Source organism: Hyperoodon ampullatus, assembly GCF_949752795.1.
Source record: "Hyperoodon ampullatus genome assembly, chromosome: X".
Lineage (NCBI taxonomy): Eukaryota > Metazoa > Chordata > Mammalia > Artiodactyla > Ziphiidae > Hyperoodon > Hyperoodon ampullatus.
The window spans coordinates 16,335,554-16,349,733 of NC_136913.1; positions in this window are offsets into that span (position 1 = coordinate 16,335,554).

The window sequence follows — 14,180 nt, forward strand, 5'->3', positions numbered from 1 at the left end:
AAGTTATTCTGACCTCTTCTAGTCAAGCTCCATATCAACAGTTTTTTACCATATGCCCTCCTGCCTGGACAACCTGGGGGCCTCTAAATCAACACATTTCATGATTCTTTCCAATAATATAACTACTAGAGAAGATTTTTAAATTATAATTATTTTATTATCTAACTTTTTTGAGCACCTACAATGTGCCAGTACCACTTACAAAGCACTGCGCAAAAATGTTTTACATACAGCAGCTCTTTAAATCCTCAAAACAACTCAAGAAGAAAGGTAGGTGGATTAGCTTCATGTCATAGTAGGGAAAGCAGAGAGTATGCCTGACTGGCTTAAACACAGGCTTTCCAACTCCCAAGCCTGTGCACTTTACCACAGTATTATTCTGGCATTATTTCAAACTTCATACAATAGAATTTTTTTTTTTTTTTTTTTGTGCGGTACGCGGGCCTCTCACTGTTGTGGCCTCTCCCGTTGCGGAGCACAGGCTCCGGACGCGCAGGCTCAGCGGCCATGGCTCACGGGCCCAGCCACTCCGCGGCATGTGGGATCTTCCCGGACCAGGGCACGAACCCGCGTCCCCCGCATTGGCAGGCGGACTCTCAACCACTGCGCCACCAGGGAAGCCCCATACAATAGAATTTTATTACTGAAAGGGATCATAGAGATTAACCAGAATCCAACACCCTTCTGAGATGCTACTTCTTGATAATTTAACACATGGTCTTGGCAATCAGACAGACCTGAGTTGGAGTTGCAGACCTGCCACTTAACTAGCTGTGTGATCAGAGACAAGACCTTTACTCTCTTGGGCTTCCCTGGTAGCACAGTGGTTAAGAATCCGCCTGCCAATGCAGGGGACACGGGTTCAAGCCCTGGTCCGGGAAGATCCCACATGCCGCAGAGCAACTAAGCCCATGCGCCACAACTACCGAGCCTGTGCTCTAGAGCCCATGAGGCACAACTACTGAAGCCTCTGCGCCTAGAGCCCGTAATCTGCAACAAGAGAAGCCACCGCAATGAGAAACCTGCACACTGCAACAAAGAGTAGCCCCTGCTCCCCACAACTAGAGAAAGCCTGAGCACAGCCATGAAGACCCAATGCAGCCAAAAATTAATTAATTAATTTTTTAAAAAGAAAAAGAAAAAAAGACCTTTACTCTCTTTAAGCTTTTAGTCTCCCCATCTGTAAAATGGAGCTAATAGGTACCTCCTGAGGATAGGATTGTTGTGAGGAAGAAACGAGATCCTGTATGAAAAGGATTTAGCTTGCTGCTTAGCAAGTGTCTATTAAATATTAGCTAACGCTTATGTAGCACTAACTACATTCCAAGTACTCTTCTAAGTGCTTGCCACACATTGAATTCATCCTAATTCCCAAAATTACCTCAGGAAGTAGCTGCTATTATAATCCCCACTTTACATATGGATTAACTGAGGCATGTGTCAGACACCAAACCACAGATCCAGGAAGCTCAAGAGAACACCAAGCAGGATAAATGCCCCCAAAACTACACCTAGGTCTATCATATTCAAACTGCAAAAAGTCAAAGATAAAGAAAAAATTCTTGAAAGAAGACAGAGGGGAAAAATATCTTACCAATACAGACGCAAGGATAAGAATTACATCTGATTTCTCATAAACCATGCAAGCAAGAAGAGAGTTGAGCAAAATATTTAAAGTGTTAAGAGAAAAAACCCACCAACCTAGAACTCTGTAACCTTTGAAATTATCCTTCAAAAGTGAGGAGAAATAAAGATTTTCTAGGACAAAAACTGAGGGAATTTGTTGCCAGAAGATCTCCCTTGCAAGAAATGATACAAGAAGTTCTTCAGAGAGAATGAAAATGATATAGGTCAGAAACTTGGATCTACATAAAGACAGGCAGAATATCAGAGGATGAATTAAAAAAGGCAAAATAAAAACCCTTATTTTTCTTATGCTTAACTGCTCTACAGATAACAGTTCATTCAAAATAATAATAGCAACAATGTATTCAACTATGTGTGCTTACCTGTATGTATATATATATACATATAGATATACATATGCTTATGTATAAATAAAATGAATAACAGTAATGATACAAGGGATGGGAGGAAGGAATTAGGACTATTTTGTTGTTATAAGGTACCTGTACTACCCATGAAGTGGTATAGTGTTACTTGAAAGTGGACTCATATCTGCTGTAAATATATACAGCAAACTCTAGAGGAACCACTAAAAAAGTAAATAAGAAGTATAATTGATATGCTAAAAATGAGAGAAAATGGAATCATACAAAGTGCTCAGTTAAAACCGCAAAAGGCAGAGAAAGTGTGAAAGACAAAAATAGGAAAAAAAGAATAAGGGCAACAAAGAGAAAACAGTAACAAATATGGTAGAGAGTCATTCAACTATATCAATAATCACTTATAAACATCAATGGTCTAAATACACCAATTAAAAGACAAATTGTCACCACAGAAATACAAAGCATCCTAAGAGACTACTAGAAGCAACTCTATGCCAATAAAATGGACAACCTGGAAGAAACGGACAAAATCTTAGAAAGGTATAACCTTCCAAGATGGAACCAGGAAAAAACAGAAAATATGAACAGCATTTTTAGTGTGTTGCTTTATTAATCTTTGAAAGGTAATGGTCACCCCTCCTCAATTTCACCAACCAAAGAGGACAATCCACATTCCTCTCCTACTGCCTTCAGTGATACCACATCTGAGATTCAGCCCCAATTTTCTTTCACCTTTTCAGGATTAATTAGAAAAACGTGCCCCCCAGTAGGAAATTAGTATTTGAATTTGTGAGGTTATACAATCATTTTAGAGATTCAAAAAAATAAAATAGAAAAGAAAGAAAAGAAAAAAAAAAGACAAATTGTCAGAGTGGGTCCAAAAAATAAGATAACTGTATGTCTACAAGTAACTCACTTTAAATGTAACGACACATATAGAAAAGTAAGTGAATGGAGAAAGACATACCACACTAACACTAAAAATCAAAAGGAAGCTGGAGTGGCTGTATCAATTTCAGAGAGAACAGACTTGAGAGAAAGAAAAGTCATCAGGGATAAAGAGGGGCATTACATAATAATAAAGGAGTCAATTCTCCAAGACATAATATGTATGCACCTCACAACAGAGTATCAAAATATGTGAGGCAAAAACAGAACTGAAAGGAGAGATAGACAAATCCACTATTACAGGTGGAAACTTCAACACCCCTGTATCAGAAACAGATCCAGCAGGCAGAAAATCAGTAAGGACATAGTTGAACACAAGAGCACCACCAATCAACTGGATTTAATTGACATCTATAGACAACTTCATCCAAAAATAGCAGAATAGACGGGGAGTCAACATGGTGGAGGAGTAGGCGGATGTGGAGTTCACTTCTCCCCACAAATGCAGCAAGAACACATCTACAGATGGAAGAATTCTCACAGAGCACGTGCTGAACACTAGCAGAGGACCTCGGATACCTAAAAGGACAGGAAAGATCCCTATGTAACCAGGTACGATGAAGGAAAGAAGAAGCGAAAAGGAAGAGGAGAGCAAGCGGGACGGGACCTGCGCCCCTGCGAGGAGAAGCTGAAGAAGAGGAGAGGTTCCTGCACAGGGAAAGCCCCCTCACTGGTGGGGAGATCAGCTGGGACAGAAGTGGAGCTTCAGAGGCCAGGAGGAGAGTGCAGCAATCGGTCTGTGGCAGGAAGGACAGGGTGAGACCTACACAAGCAGTGCGTGCCACAGCCCTGCGCATCCCAGCCTGAGACATGTGTCCGCCGGTATGCACAGGGGCTGGGTGCTGGAACTTGGGCGTTTGGAGAGCAGACCCAGGGAGAGGACTGCTGCCATCTGTGAGGAGACGGCCTGAGGGGGTGAGAGTGAGGAGCCCTGCAACTGGAAATGCTTGTGGAGGAAGCCTTGACAGCCATAGAAGCAAAGTGCCATTGTTGAGTGATGTGCAAAAGGTGGGGCCCGCCATTGCAGCCTCTCTCTCCATGTGCAGGCCCCTGCCTCCACAGGCACTAGGAAGGGCTCCTGCTGGAGTGGGCTTGCACACCCCCAGCTGCCGCCGCCTCCTCTGCCACCTCCCACCCAGGCGGGCTCACGTGCTCTGGGGCAGTCTCGGGAGCAGACGCCTGTCGGTGGCCCACATGCAGAGGCAAGCCTGAAACCACAGCTGAGCCCCAGGGGTTGTATGACTAAGGAAGAAGAGCTGAAATCTCCCCTCGCAGCTGTGCGAACCATGGATTTATACCCCCGCAACTGGCTTTGTAAACTCAGCACCTACAGAACGTCTGAATGGACAATGAATGCTCCCACAGCTGAGATGGGTCTAGCTTTAGCAACTGTGGAGTTTGTGGGCAGGTACATGTGGGGGTTGGGCCAGGCCAGAGTCTAAGCTGCCTCCATAGTGCCCACAGCGGGTCCAGATCCATGATTACTGCAAGTATATCTACATTGGTGGCCTGGTGAAAACAATGCCTCAGAGACACGAGGACCAATTGCCAACATACCCACAGTTAAAGTGAGGCCAAAGGCAGTGCCAACAACACTGTAACAGTGTGAAAGGTGACATAACAGAGCACACCCACAGGTGAACAGCTCCAAAGGAGGAACACTCAGTGGCTTCTCTCCCAGTGGGAGTGCTCCAGTCCCACCTACCTTGCACCACAGATCAGAAACACAGCTAGGGGACAGATCGGGGGGCCTCTACTCCAACGACTAGGGAGGAGAACCTGCTCCTGACACGGCAGTGACAACCACAGAGCAAAGGGGAGGCCCCGCTCAATATCCAGTGCAGGCTCTGATCACCACAACATCAGTCACACCTCCGATGAAGGGGATAAAGGCCAGCCTACACTGAGGAAAGAGGTGGCAGACATCCATTCTCAAAACAGCCCTTGGACCAAAAAATAGTAAACACACGCAGGCTACACAGGGACATTCCCACATAAAAATAGCTCTCCAAGACAGTCTTGAGGGTCTGGCAAGGGACCCTTTGAGGGAGGAAGAACTCTCAAAACATTCAGCCTTGAAGCCCAGCAGGGCTTGAGTGCAGGAGCTCCACAAGGTTGGGGGAAACAGAGACTGCACTCTTGGAGGGTGCACACAAGATCCCACATGCACAAGGACACAGCAGAAAGCAGTACCTCCATAGGAACCAGGGCTAGACCTACCTAGGGGTCTTGGATGGTCTCCTGGCAAGGTGAGGGTCAGCTGTAGCCCACTGTAGGGACAAAGACACTGGTAGTGGAGGCCCCAGGGAATACTGATCAGCATGAGCTCTCCCAGAGGTCCCCATTTTGGCACCAAGAGGTAACCCCATCCAGCAGCCTGCAAGGCTCCAGTGCTGGAAAGCCTCAAGCCAAACAATGAACAAGATAGGAACACAGCCTCACCCATCAGCAGACAGGCTGCATAAAGTCATACTACATTCTCAGCCAGCTCAAAACACACCCCTTGACACGGCCCTGCCCACCAGAGAGACAAAACCCAGCTCCACCCACCAGAGGGCAGGCAGCAGTCCCTCCCACCAGGAAGCCTGCACAAGACCCTTAACCAACCTCACCCACCAGGGGGCAGACACCAGAAGCAAGAGGAACTACAATCCTGCAGCCTGCAGAAAGGAGACCACAAACACAGAAAGTTAGAAAAAATGAGATGACAGAGAAATATGTTGCAGACAAAGGAACAAGATAAAAGCCCACAAGAACAACTAAATGAAGAGGAGGTAGGCAATCTACCAGAAAAAGAATTCAGAGTAATGATAATAAAGATGATTGAAAATCTCGGAAAAAGAATGAAGGCACAGACCGAGGAGATACAAGAAATGTTTAAAAAAGAGGTAGAAGATTTAAAGAAGAAACAAACAGAGATGAACAACACAATAACTGAATTGAAAAACACACTAGAAGGAATCAACAGCAGAATAACTGAGGCAGAAGAATGAATAAGTGAGCTGGAAGACAAGGTGGTGGAAATCACAGCCACAGAACAGAATAAAGAGAAAAGAATTTTAAAAATGAGGACAGTCTCAGAGACCTCTGGGACAACATTAAGTGCATCAAGATTTGCATTACAGGAGTCCCAGAAAAAGAAGAGAAAGGGAAAGGGCCTGAGAAAATATTTGAAGCAATTACAGCCAAAAACTCCTTAACATGGGAAAGAAAATAGTCACCCAAGTCCAGGAAGCACAGAGAGTCCCATACAGGATAAACCCAAGGAGGAATGCCAAGACACACAATAATCAAACTAACAAAAATTAAATACAAAGAAAACATATTAAAAGCAACTAGGAAAAAGGAACAAATAACATACAAGGCAATCCCCATAAGGTTATCAGCTGATTTTTCAGCAGAAACTCTGCAGGTCAGAGGGAGTGGCAGGATATATTTAACCTGATGAAAGGGAAAAACCTACAACCAAGAATACTACCCAGGAAGGCTCTCATTCAGATTTGACAGTGAAATCAAAAGCTTTACAACAAACAAAAGCTAAGAGAATTCAGGACCACCAAACCAGACTTACAACAAATGCTAACAGAACTTCTCTAGGTGGGGGGAGGGGGGCACCACAATTAGAAACAAGAAAATCACAAATGGGAAAGCTCACCGGTAAAGGCAAACATACAGTAAAAGTATGCTATCATCCACACACAAATATGATATCAAAACCAGCAAATGTGAGGAGAGTACAAATGCAAGAAATGGGAAATGCATTTGAAATTAAGAGACCAGCGACTTAAAACAACCTTATACATTTATAGACTGCTATATCCAAACCTCATGGGAGTCTGAGGGGGAAGATGGCGGAAGAGTAAGATGCAGAGATCACCTTCCTCCCCACAGATACATCAGAAATTCATCTACACGTGGAACAACTCCCACAGAACACCTACTGAACGCTGGCAGAAGACCTCAGACCCCCCAAAAGGCAAGAAACTCCCCAGGTACCTGGACAGGGCAAAAGAAAGAAGAATAAACAGAGGCAAAAGAACAGGGACGGGACCTGCACCAGTGGGAGGCAGCTGTGAAGGAGGAAAGGTTTCCAAACACTAGAAGCCCCTTCGCAGGCGGAGACTGTGGGTGGCGGAGAGGGGAAGCTTCGGAGCCGCGGAGGAGAGCGCAGCAACAGGGGTGCGGAGGGCAAAGCGGAGAGATTCCCACACAAAGGATCCATGCCGACCAGCACTCACCAGCCCGAGAGGCTTCTCTGCTCGGCCGCTGGAGCAGGCGGGGCTGGGAGCTGAGGCTCGAGCCTCGGTCGGAGCGCAGGGAGAGGACTGGGGTTGGCAGCGTGAACACAGCCTGAAGGGGCTAGTGCGCCACGGCTAGCCGGGAGGGAGTCTGGGAAAAAGTCTGGACCTGTCAAAGAGGCAAGAGACTTTTTCTTCCCTCTTTGTTTCCTGGTGCCCGAGGAGAGGGGATTGAGAGCGGTGCTTAAAGGAGCTCCAAAGACGGGCGCGAGCCGCGGCTAAAAGCGCGGACCCCAGACACGGGCATGAGACGCCAAGGCTGCTGCTGCCGCCACCAAGAAGCCTGTGTGCGAGCACAGGTCACTATCCACACCTCCCCTCCTGAGAGCCTGTGCAGCCTGCCACTGCCAGGGTCCCGGGATCCAGGGACAACTTCCCCGGGAGAATGCACGGCGCGCCTCAGGCTGGTGCAACGTAACGCCGGCCTCTGCTGCCACAGGCTCGCACTGCACTCCATACCCCTCCCTCACCCAGGCCTGAGTGAGCCAGAGTCCCCACAGCAGCTGCTCCTTTAACCCCGTCCTGTCTCAGCGAAGAACAGACGCCCTCCGGCGACCTACACGCAGAGGTGGGGCCAAATCCAAAGCTGAATGCCGGAAGCTGTGCAAACAAAGAAGAGAAAGGGAAATATCTCCCAGCAGCCTCAGGAGCAGCGGATTAAATCTCCACAATCAACTTGATGTACCCTGCATCTGTGGAATACCTGAATAGACAACGAATCATCCCAAATTGAGGAGGTGGACTTTGAGAGCAAGATTTATTATTTTTTCCCCTTTTCCTCTTTTTGTGAGTGTGTATGTGTATGCTTCTGTGTGAGATTTTGTCTGTATAGCTTTGCTTTTGCCATTTGTCCTAGGGTTCTATCCGTCTGTTTTTGTTTGTTTGTTTGTTTTACTTAAAAAAAATTTTTCCTAATAATTATTTTTTTATTTTAATAACTTAATTTTATTTTACCTTATTTTATTTTATTTTATTTTATGCTCTTTTTTCTTTCTACATTTTCTCCCTTTTATTCTGAGCCGTGTGGATGAAAGGCTCTTGGTGCTGCAGCCAGGAGTCAGTGCTGTGCCTCTGAGGTGGGAGAGCCAAGTTCAGGACACTCGTCCACAAGAGACCTCCCAGCTCCACATAATATAAAATGGTGAAAATCTCCCAGAGATCTCCATCTCAACACCAGCACCCAGCTTCACTCAACGACCAGCAAGCTACAGTGCTGGACACCCTATGCCCAACAACTAGCAAGACATGAACACAACCGCACCCATTAGCAGAGAGGCTGCCTAAAATCACAATAACTCCACAGACAACCCAAAACACACCACCAGATGTGGACCTGCCCACCAGAAACACAAGAGCCAGCCTCATCTACCAGAACACAGGCACTAGTCCCCTCACCAGGAAGCCTACACAACCCACTGAACCAACTTTAGCCACTGGGGACAGACACCAAAAACAACGAGAACTACGAACTTGCAGCCTGCAAAAAGGAGACCCCAAACACAGTAAGATAAGTAAAATGAGACGACAGAAAAACACACAGCAGATGAAGGAGCAAGGTAAAAACCCACCAGACCTAACAAATGAAGAGGAAATAGGTAGTCTACCTGAAAAAGAATTCAGAATAATGATAGTAAAGATGATCCAAAATCTTGGAAATAGAATGGAGAAAATACAAGAAACGTTGAACAAGGACCTAGAAGAACTAAAGAGCAAACAAACAGTTTGAACAACACAATGAATGAAATATAAAATTCTCTAGAAGGGATCAATAGCAGAGTAACTGAGGCAGAAGAAAGGATAATTGACCTGGAAGATAAAATAGTGGAAATAACTACTGCAGAGCAGAAGAAAGAAAAAAGAATGAAAAGAACTGAGGACAGTCTCAGAGACCTCTGGGACAACATTAAATGCATCAACATTCGAATTATAGGGGTTCCAGAAGAAGAAGAGAAAAAGAAAGGGACTGAGAAAATATTTGAAGAGATTATAGTTGAAAACTTCCCTAAGATGGGAAAGGAAATAGTCAATCAAGTCCAGGAAGCACAGAGTCCCATACAGGATAAATCCAAGGAGAAACATGCCAAGACACATATTAATCAAACTGTCAAAAATTAAATACAAAGAAAACATATTAAAAGCAGCAAGGGAAAAACAACAAATAACACACAAGGGAGTCCCCATAAGGTTAACAGCTGATCTTTCAGCAGAACCTCTGCAAGCCAGAAGAGACTGGCAGGACATATTTAAAGTGTGGAAGGAGAAAAACCTACAACCAAGATTACTCTACCCAGCAAGGATCTCATTCAGATTTGATGGAGAAATTAAAACCTTTACAGAGAAGCAAAAGCTGAGAGAGTTCAGCACCACCAAACCAGCTTTACAACAACTGCTAAAGGATCTTCTCTAGGCAAGAAACACAAGAGAAGGAAAAGACCTATAATAACAAACCCAAAACAATTAAGAAAATGGGAATAGGAATATACATATCGATAATTACCTTAAATGTAAATGGATTAAATGCTCCCACCAAAAGACACAGACTGGCTGAATGGATACAAAAACAAGACCCATATATATGCTGTCTACAAGAGACCCACTTCAGACCTAGAGACACATACAGACTGAAAGTGAGGGGATGGAAAAAGATATTCCATGCAAATGGAAACAAAAAGAAAGCTGGAGTAGCAATTCTCATATCAGACAAAATAGACTTTAAAATAAAGACTACTAGAAGACACAAAGAAGGACACTATATAATGATCAAGGGATCGTTCCAAGAAGAAGATATAACAATTGTAAATATTTATGCACCTAACATAGGAGCACCTCAATACATAAGGCAAATACTAACAGCCATAAAAGGGGAAATCGATAGTAACACATTCATAGTAGGGGACTTTAACACCCCACTTTCACCAATGGACAGTTCATCCAAAATGAAAATAAAAAAGGAAACACAAGCTTTAAATGATACATTAAACAAGATGGACTTAATTGATATTTATAGGACATTCCATCCAAAAACAACAGAGTACACATTTTTTCAAGTGCTCATGGAACATTCTCCAGGATCATATCTTGGGTCAAAAATCAAGCCTTGGTAAATATAACAAAATTGAAATTGTACCAAGTATCTTTTCTGACCACAGCGCTATGAGATGAGACATCAATTACAGGAAAAGATCTGTAAAAAATACAAACACATTGAGGCTAAACAATACACTACTTAATAACGAAGTGATCACTGAAGAAATCAAAGAGGAAATCAAAAAATACCTAGAAATAAATGACAATGGAGACACGATGACCCAAAACCTATAGGATGCAGCAAAAGCAGTTCTAAGAGGGTAGTTTATAGCAATACAATCCTACATTAAGAAACAGGAAACATCTCGAATAAACAACCTAACCTTGCACCTAAAGCAATTAGAGAAAAAACAAAAAAACCCTCAAAGTTAGCAGAAGGAAAGAAATCATAAAAATCAGATCAGAAATAAATGAAAAAGAAATGAAGGAAACAATAGCAAAGATCAATAAAACTAAAAGCTGTTTAACTTTGAGAAGATAAACAAAATTGATAGACCATTAGCCAGACTCATCAAGAAAAAAAGGGAGAAGACTCAAATCAATAGAATTAGAAATGAAAATGGAGAAGTAACAACTGACGCTGCAGAAATACAAAAGATCATGAGAGATTACTACAAGCAACTCTATGCCAATAAAATGGACAACCTGGAAGAAATGGACAAATTCTTAGAAATGCACAACCTGCCAAGACTAAATCAGGAAGAAATAGAAAATATGAACAGACCAATCACAAGCACTGAAATTGAAACTGTGATTAAAAATCTTCCAACAAACAAAAGCCCAGGACCAGATGGCTTCACAGGCGAATTCTATCACACATTTAGAGAAGAGCTAACACCTATCCTTCTCAAACTCTTCCAAAATATAGCAGAGGGAGGAACACTCCCAAACTCATTCTAGGAGGCCACCATCACCCTGATACCAAAACCAGACAAGGATGTCACAAAGAAAGAAAACTACGGGCCAATTATCACTGATGAACATAGATGCAAAAATCCTCAACAAAATACTAGCAAACAGAATCCAACAGCACATTAAAAGGATCAGACACCATGATCAAGTGGGGTTTATTCCAGGAATGCAAGGATTCTTCAATATACACAAATCAATCAATGTGATACACCATGTTAACAAATTGAAGGAGAAAAACCATACGATCTTCTCAATCCACGTAGAGAAAGCTTTCGACAAAACTCAACACCGATTTATGATAAAAACCCTGCAGAAAGTAGGTATAGAGGGAACTTTCCTCAGCATAATAAAGGCCATATATGACAAACCCACAGCCAACATTGTCCTCAATGGTGAAAAACTAAAAGCATTTCCACTGAGATCAGGAACAAGACAAGGTTGCCCACTCTCACCACTCTTATTCAACACAGTTTTGGAAGTTTTAGCCACAGCAATCAGAGAAGAAAAGGAAATAAAAGGAATCCAAATCGGAAAAGAAGAAGTAAATGTGTCACTGTTTGCAGATGACATGATTCTATATACAGAGAATCCTAAAGATGCTACCAGAAAACTACTAGAGCTAATCAATGGATTTGGTAAAGTAGCAGGATACAAAATTAATACACAGAAATATCTGGAATTCCTATACACTAATGATGAAAAATCTGAAAGTGAAATCAAGAAAACACTCTCATTTACCATTGCAACAAAAAGAATAAAATATCTAGGAATAAACCTACCTAAGGAGACAAAAGACCTGTATGCAGAAAATTATAAAACACTGATGAAAGAAATTAAGGATGATACAAATAGATGGAGAGATATACCATGTTCTTTTATTGGAAGAATCAACATTGTGAAAATGACTCTACTACCCAAAGCAATCTACAGATTCAAGGCAATCCCTATCAAACTACCACTGGCATTTTTCACAGAACTAGAACAAAAAATTTCACAATTTGTACGGAAACACAAAAGACCCCGAATAGCCAAAGCAATCTTGAGAACGAAAAATGGAGCTGGAGGAATCAGGCTCCCTGACCTCAGACTATACTACAAAGATACAGCAATCAAGACAGTATGGTACTGGGACAAAAACAGAAATATAGATCAATGGAACAGGATAGAAAGCCCAGAGATAAACCCATGCACATATGGTCACCTTATCTTTGATAAAGGAGGCAGGAATGTACAGTGGAGAAAGGACAGCCTCTTCATTAAGTGGTGCTGGGAAAACTGGACAGGTACATGTAAAAGTATGAGATTAGATCACTCCCTAACACCATACACAAAAATAAGCTCAAAATGGATTAAAGACCTAAATGTAAGGCCAGAAACTATCAAACTCTTAGAGGAAAACATAAGCAGAACACTCTATGACATAAATCACAGCAAGATCCTTTTTGACCCACCTCCTAGAGAAATGGAAATAAAAACAAAAATAAACACATGGGACCTAATGAAACTTCAAAGCTTTTGCACAGCAAAGGAAACCATAAAGAAGACCAAAAGACAACCCTCAGAATGGGAGAAAATATTTGTAAATGAAGCAACTGACAAAGGATTAATCTCCGAAATTTACAAGTAGCTCATGCAGCTCAATAACAAAAAACCAAGTAACCCAATCCAAAAATGGGCAGAAGACCTAAATAGACATTTCTCCAAAGATATACAGACTGCCAACAAACACGTGAAAGAATGCTCAACATCATTAATCATTAGAGAAATGCAAATCAAAACTACAATGAAATATCATCTCACACCAGTCAGAATGGCCATCACCAAAAATCTAGAAACAATAAATGTTGGAGAGGGTGTGGAGAAAAGGGAACACTCTTGCACTGCTGGTGGGAATGTAAATTGGTACAGCCACTTTGGAGAACAGTATGGAGGTTCCTTAAAAAACTACAAATAGAACTACCATATGACCCAGAAATCCCACTACTGGGCATATACCCTGAGAAAACCATAATTCAAAAAGAGTCATGTACCAAAATGTTCATTGCAGCTCTATTTACAATCACCCGGAGATGGAAACAACCTAAGTGTCCATCATCGGATGAATGGATAAAGAAGATGTGGCACATATATACAATGGAATATTACTCAGACATAAAAAGAAACGCAATTGAGCTATTTGTAATGAGGTGGATAGACCTAGAGTCTGTCATACAGAGTGAAGTAAGTGAGAAAGAGAAAGACAAATACCGTATGCTAACACATATATATGGAATTTAAGAAAAAAAAATGTCGTGAAGATCCTAGGGGTAAGACAGGAATAAAGACACAGACCTACTAGAGAATGGACTTGAGGATATGGGGAGGGGGAAGGGTAAGCTGTGACAAAGCGAGAGAGTGGCATGGACATATATACACTACCAAACGTAAAATAGATAGCTAGTGGGAAGCAGCCGCATAGCACAGGGAGATCAGCTCCGTGCTCTGTGACCACCTAGAGGGGTGGGATAGGGAGGGTGGGAGGGAGGGAGACGCAAGAGGGAAGAGATATGGGAACATATGTATATGTATAACTGATTCACTTTGTTATAAAGCAGAAACTAATACACCATTGTAAAGCAATTATACTCCCATAAAGATGTAAAAAAAAGACATATAAAAAGTCTTTGTATAATTCTGGGTACTAAGTAAAGCTCTCAAAATTTACTCAATAAATTTTAATCATTTTAAAGCAAAAAAAAAAAAAGATGATAGAACTTACCATGCATTATCAAACCCGTGGTAGTTTTATTGTCTGGGAGGTTATAGCATCTTAAGGAGCCTGGCAAGAAATTAGGCTTGAAAGCAAAATGGCATTTTCCCTTAATTTCATCCTAGTACACTTCTATCAAGGCATTCAAATTATGAAATGTCAAAGGTCCATTTACAA